This window comes from Nycticebus coucang, chromosome 11 (genome assembly GCF_027406575.1).
Source record: "Nycticebus coucang isolate mNycCou1 chromosome 11, mNycCou1.pri, whole genome shotgun sequence".
Classification (NCBI taxonomy): domain Eukaryota; kingdom Metazoa; phylum Chordata; class Mammalia; order Primates; family Lorisidae; genus Nycticebus; species Nycticebus coucang.
This window is the reverse complement of record NC_069790.1, coordinates 23,287,506-23,294,979: the sequence shown is the minus strand read 5'-3', so window position 1 is coordinate 23,294,979 and position 7,474 is coordinate 23,287,506.

Below are 7,474 nucleotides of genomic sequence, written 5' to 3'. Positions count from 1 at the left end.
TCTTTTTTTTCTTTTTCTTTTAAAATTTTTTTTATTAAATCATAGCTGTGTACATTAATGCGATCATGGGGCACCATACACTGGTTTTATAGACCATTTGACACATTTTCATCATACTGGTTAGCATAGCCTTCCTGGCATTTTCTTAGTTACTGTGTTAAGACATTTACATTCTACATTTATTAAGTTTCACATATACCCTTGTAAGAAGCACCGCAGGTGTAATCCCACCAATCCCCCTCCCTCCGCCCTCCTATTCTGTAAATTCTGATGCATTCTTGTCTTTCCAAAATGGAATTAACAAAACTCCAACCCTGAAACAACCATCATCCACCTTCTCCTGGCATCTGAAAATCACCAGAGGAAATTTGTGCAATTGCGTAACATCATAACACCGTAAGTTCTAGAATAACAATGCCAAATGGGGTCTTGATGGAGGCAGCAAACTTACTTCATCTTCTTGGAGTGTTCACTCTCTCCTCCCCCACCATGGGGGCTCCATTCCTTCTAAATTCTCTAGAGCATTGATTCCACTGTGACCCTCCTTACATACAGCCCTGTAGTGGAGCTACATGGCAGAACCTGCTGCCGAGCCCATCCTCCCACCTGCCACCCACTCATTCTCAGCTTTTTTGCTCTAACCACAGCAGAGGAAATGTGCTCGACCTCCTCCATCAGATAGTCAGGGCCTCTTCACCTTCTTCGTGGCCTCTCCCATCTGCTGTGTCCCTCTCAGGATTCGAACACACCCTAGCCTCTGAAGTCTTAAAACAAAAATCAACAGATCAACAAACAGGCACAGCACCAAAATCTGTGGGAAAATCAGTGTCCCAGGCCTTCACGCTGGCACTGGCTGAACCCTGGAGAGGAATCCGGTTGATGAGAGCCTCACTCTGGAGGGTCTGGAGCAGCTGCAGAAATGCAGCTGCTGACATCACAGAGCTGGGCAGCCACGGAAACTCAGACTATGGACCACAATGGTTTCCTCACCAGGGTGGGGCTCACTGGTGAGTTGTGCCTAAGGTGAGTGTCTAGGATCATGCTAGAGAATAATATTGCACAAGGGCAAGAGCAGCTTACAAGCTTCTTAGAAAAGCACTGGGCAGGGGCTGTAGGGAAGTTGTACACTGGTGGGACAAAAGCCATCTTAGGGAGGAGCTGCCCCTCACCTGGGAAAAAGGGAGAGTTTTGAAGGGAGAAACGTGTTTTGTCTACATGGGGTTAGGCAATGTTTCTCACCTACCTCAGAGTCTCCTGGGGACATTTGGCAAAAGATTTAAGTTTCTGGACCTCTTTCCCATTGAATCACAATCTCCAGGGCATTACTTTTGTGTGTCCACAGAGGCGTAGACCTTGAGTTGATTAAATGATCTTCAGCGATTCCATTTTCCCCAGAATGGGGAGAAAGCTCAGCCTTACCTACTTCTCCCTTAAGAACTACTCACAGCAGTTCTCACAGAACTGGGCGTGTATCCTTCTTATGTGATGGTGATGATCTGCATCCCTAGTGAATCCATCATTCATCTATGCATTCTAAACATGCAAAAAATTCCTAAACGGCCTGGTAAATAATGTCAGAAAGCAAAACTCTTGCACAGTGCTTTTGTGTAGTATGTCACAGAACTGTGGCCCTGGGACAGGGTTAACACATTATGCTCTGCAGGCTTGGCTCTCCCCCCACCCCCACCCGTTCTTTAAAGGGCTGGGCATGTCACTGGTGGAGTTGGTAGGGGTGGGAATGCAGGTAGTGGGAGGGGATACAGCCTGCACTTCAGGGTTGGTTGCAAGGACAGCCAGCGGCAGACAAGGGCTGGGGGACGGGATCTGCTGAGTCACCTGAGGGGAAGAAGGCCCTTTGTTCCTCTGGCTGTCTCTGTGGGATAACCTGTTGCCCCGTGCTTCCTTCTCTATCAGCATTTGTCTTCATGAACATTAAAAAAACAGGCAGAGTCAAGGAGAAGAAAAGGAAGGCAAAGAGGAGGAAGAGGAGAATGAGAGCAAAAAGGAAGAAAGAACTCTTTTAAAGTCAGAGGAAGCCAAAAAATTACAACTTGAACAAAACTAAAACATTTCTAGAAAGCCCAGAAAAAATGTAAAGGAAAAGAAAAAGTATTATTCAAAAATACAATTTTAAATATTTGTAAGATAAGGCACCTGAGATAAAATGAATGATATTTAAACTAAAAGATGAAAGACTTAAAGCTCACGAGGTAAAAAGTTAGAAGCATAAAAATAGAAAAGGTAAATATAATAAGAGAAAATTCTCATGAGATGAAAGGCTAAAAATATAAAAGTACAGTCATGTCCTGAGTGTCCGACAGTAATTCGGAAAGATGATCATACCCTGTTTTAACTGGGTATTTTAATATGTAAAAGATCATGCCTTTTCTATGTTTCAGTCTGTTTAGACAACAAATACTGCCACTGTGTGCAGGGGCCTGCAGTATTCAGTCTAGTAACATGCTGTCCAGGTCGGTGGCCAGGGAGCAACAGGCTAGCCCATGTAGCCTAGGTGTGTGGTAGGCCTGCCTGAGCACATTCTGTGATATTCACACAACAAAATCACCTAATGACACATTTCTTAGAACATGTCCCTGCTGTTAAGTGACACATTAGTGTACATGGGATCAGCAATTAAGTTCAGGAATTCATAGATAAAAAGTCTAGACTGAAAATGTTAAAACTCTAAGACTTTAGGGGTCCTTTAGAGTTGAGTGCTTCTGGACCACACCAGGTTGCTTAGTGGATCCTGGGAAGACTGGACCCTGGAGTCTCCACCCAGCCCAGAATAAGCAGTGGCAGAGGTGTCACTTTCCTCCTTGTAGGTTTCTTTCTCACCCTTTCCCACCTTCACTGGCATGTAGTGTGGGTTAAGAAGCCACGGTGTCCTTGCCTCCTCTGCACAGCTCACAGCTGTCAGAGCACATTCAGGCTTCTCCGTGCAGCCCACAGCACCTAGGACAGTGACTGGCTGCAGCCTCTCTCTTTGGGGCTCTTTTCTGCCTCTGTGTGCCTGGGAGCTGAGTGCCAGCAGGCCTGGTGCCTCTTCACCTCTGTTCCAGTCTCCTTGTCTGGACTGCCATTCTTCCTTTCTTGTGACTGGTGGGGCTTTACTCATCTTGTCTAACTTAGCTCAAGACTTATTTCCCCTGAAAGCCTTTTCTAAATCTTACCACCATGTGCTCTCCCACCCCCAGTTTGCTTTGGTTTTCAACCACGCTGTGGAATAATTGTTGATTTGGTGTCTGCCTTCTCCAGGAGACCAAAGATCAGGGTCCACTGACAATGAAAGAGCAATGACAATAAAGCACCATCCATCCACTTTCTGGTCCCATCCTCAGCACCCCTGCCAGGTGGGCCCTCACAGCTGCCTTGTACAGGTTAAGAAACAAAAGCTTAGTCATTATTTCTTTGACAAATTTTCATGACCTCCTACTATGTGCCAGACACAGAGGGGTTAACTTATCTGTCTAAAGTCACCCGTTTAGAAAGTAATAAAGCCATCTGTTGAGCTTAGGCTTATTTGATTCTAAGCCTGTGCTCTAGCCACTTGGCTTTCTCTGCTCAGCTCATAGTAGCTGCTCAGTAAATGCTTGTCAAATTAGCAAAGGGATATCAATGAGAGCAGACCTTGGGAGTTGGTCCCTGCTTTCTCTGAAGCAACTCCTCTGACAATCAGCTATCAAAGCACAGGGTGGAGGTGCTGGGTTCACAGCATTTATCTTCCACATATCCTTCTGAAAAAGGCCCCGTGTGTTAGAAAGATCCTAAAGGTAAACACCCAGTTGCAGTAAAGCCTTTCTGGGAATATTCCTTTGAGAAAGCAAACAGGACACAGACTCCAGAGTTTCCAAATTGTTGTGATTTCTAGGATTCATTTTTATGGGTTGAGAGTGGAATGCATGGTTTAAGCAAACACAATTAAATCCAAATTGCCCGTGGCCAGGCAGCTACTGGCTATCTTTTGGTGTGGGAAAAGATAGGGCTTTGTAGGGCTAGAAAATATCTGGAAAAAAAGTATGAAACAGCTCTATTCTTTTCTTTCTCTTGTTGTATATATTCATTTAAAACACACCAAATTCCTGGAAAGTTGCTGCGTTGTTTACTTTTTTGATTTGTTAGAGTAATACAGCATGAAATCTCATTTAAAAGGTGCAATTCTTCCTTGAGAAAGATGCCTATGATTTGCATTCTCAGATTCTAAGCCCAGAAACTCGGTTCAGTTTCTACCTCATAGGGGATTTTTCTGTGTTTTAAAAAATATGCTGATGTTTTTCCTGCTAAAATGTCTTCAGAGACTGAGTGCAGGCAATTTGTTGCCACTCATAGTGAGTCGATTCATGTGGAGATTGTTGAAAGCAACCTCCAAATTTTAAACATAAGGTACCTTTTGGTACTTGGTATATGTGCTAAAGTGTCATCCCCATATGACCGGTGTGGGCCATTTGAATAAAGTACCAGATGGAAACCATCATTCAAATTATTCCTTTCCCACCACCTAAGTACAAATAGCAAAATGGGAAGCCATTTTCCATAGCTTTCCAAATAATAATAATAATAATAATAGTGATATGAAAAATCCTGACAGATAACCTTCAGATGGTGTGGTGTTATAATGACCATAACTGCTATAATGGGACTCTTTTACAGATGGCAGCCAAGCTGATCCAACCCTTCATTTGTCCTTCTAAAAACTGTCATATACTTTCTCTTCTTTGTGGTTCAAAACACAAAAGGCCCTTTGTGCCTTTAGAAACTTAGCTGCAATTTCAAATAAAAAGAGAAGCACATTAGCTGCTATTATGTATGAGCCATATCATCAGCATAAAAATGAATTTGTAATATTTTGCCACATGTGATGTATTATTGCTGGGCTATGTAAACAATACTGGGTCTGAAATTGAGCCTTGGGGACTCCCTTTACAACTGACAAATTGAGAAACAAGGCCATCAACTCTCACACATTGCATCCGGTGAGTTAAATAACTCAGCCAAGATCCATTTCCAGCCCAGTCTGAGATAATCTCTGTCCTGTAATAATAAATCATAGTCAAGGGCGTCGGATGCCCCAGGCAGATCTATAAACCTGTAAACACAGCTATGCTCCACAGTTTTGATCACTCTTAAAAGCTTGAGCCAAATCATTCATGGGTTTAATCTCAGCATTGGTCACAATTACATTCACAGCTCCTGTCTGCCCATCAGAAACAGCAGGGTTGCTGTTTGGAATAGACCAAGGTAGCCTTCTCTCTGCTGATTCTTCGGTTTTCCCTCTGCACCCATGGATGCAGCCAGAGTTGGTATCTGCACTGGGGATCAGGTCACAGAGGGCGCGAGGACAAGCTCTATTTATTCCAGAGGAAGGAAGCAGAGAAAGATTTGTAGGGTAAAGCTGGATTGCTGAGCAAATGATTCCATTGTCACAGGACCTGAAATGAAAGTTTTGGCCAGAAATGGCCTGGGGAGTGGTGAATCTACCCAGCTCTGCCTTCTGATCATGCTTCTCCACTTTGCTTGGTGGCCTCTGCTCGTGGTTTCAAAGGTTTAACTCTGGTGGCTGTGTTAGGCACAGTGGGATTGTTACCATTTGCTGGTTGTATGGGGTCAACTGAGTGGCAATTCCCAGTTTGTAGCATTTTATTCTTTAATTTGCTCTAAAATTCAAAATAGAGTAGATCTGATCTATTCCTTCCCTCAAGCTTTACTTATCTGTGGAATTAAGTCTCTGCTATCCATGGTTTTACTTCCCACAGTTCCTGTTATCCACAGTCAACTGTGGTACAAAAATAGGTAAGCACAGTACAAGAAGATATTTTGAGAGAGAGACCACTATCACATAACTTTTCTCACAGTATATTGTTATAATTGTTACATACTGTTGCTAATCTCTTTCTGTGCCTACCTTGTGAATTAAACCTTATCTTAGGCATGTATGTATAGAGAAAAAGACAGTATGCGTGGGACTCAGTACTTAGCACTATCTAAAGTTTCAGGCACCCACCAGGGGTCTCGGAAGGTGTTTCCCGTGGATAAGGGGGGACTACTGTACACAGAAGAGCTGCAGAGCCCAACCTGGGGAGAGTGGGAGAAGCTCAGAGATTCTCCAAACTCAGAGAAATTAGAGTTCTAGGTTAAGATGCTCAGTCCCTTTTATGATTAATACTGGCCAGAGGGGAAATTCACATTTGTTAAACACAAACTGTGCTGCCTGCCTTAGAAATGTTATCTCTTTCACTTAATCCTCAGAGTAATCCTGTTGAATGATACAATCCTTATTTAAGATAGAAGAAAACCAAGCTTCAGAAAGACAAGGTAGCCCCTCAAACACACATACCCAGTTGAGGGACAGAGCAGAGATCTGAAGCCAAGGTAAGGAGACTATGGGTCCCTGTCTTGCCGCCTCCCAAGAGTGAGAGCTCAAATTTATGTGACATCTCTGTTCTAAGGCTGGGTAGGCAAATAGGATTTATGCCAAATTCAGTGGGTTAATAGTAGTGCCTGGAATGCTGTGTTGAGAAAGATTATCACTGGGCAAGATCCTCTAGTTGATGAAGCCTGGCCACGTGTGCTGCCTGGGAGGCTGGCAGCACCCTGGCTGAGCTTTGGCCTGGCCCTCCACAGTTACTAGCAAGCACAGTCTACCTTCAAGCAGAATTGTGCCTGTGTTGAGTAGCAACGTATACCCGCAAGTACCCTGATGGTCCTAAGTTGGTAGGGATGTATTATACATATCCTCTTGAGAAGAAATTTCCACTAGGAGCATGTCTCCTAACTGCCCCTGTAAGTATGGTCCCTTAGTACTTAGGGCCTTATATTCTTGGAATAAAAACACACTTGAAAGGCACCCTAGCAATACCTGGGACACTTTGCCCTTAAAGCTTCTTATTTAGAGAACAATTATTTTCTACCTTTGTTGGAAAAATGGTTAAGTAAATAAAGCCTAAATAAATGAGCAAACCAAAAGCTCCTCCAACCACTAGGTGGCACTATAATCTATTACTCCTTTATAAAAAAAAAAAAGCTTTGTGGATTGCTTGCTGGCTACTCTATCTTCTGTTTTTTTTTCCGTTTTGCTTGCTACTTTTCTTTTTTAATTTACTATTTAAATTGACAAATAAGTGTTTATATTTATCATGAACATATTCTTTTGAAATATGTATGCTTTGTGGAATGGCTAAATTGAGCTAATTAACATAAGCTTTACCTCACATAGTTTTCATTTTTTGTGTGGTAAAAATGTAGAAAATCAATTCTCTTAGCAATTTTCAAAAATACAGCACGTTGTTAATTAACCGTAGTCACAATATCATGCAGTAGCTCTCTGAACTGATTCTTCCCTTCTAACTGAATTTTGTACTCTATTTTCTCTTTTTACTCTAGTTCTTTCTCACACTTTTCCAGCCCTCCTCAAAACAAACTTGTCATACGATGGTTCAACAAGCAAATGCCTCCACCAAGTACTTTCTTTACTATT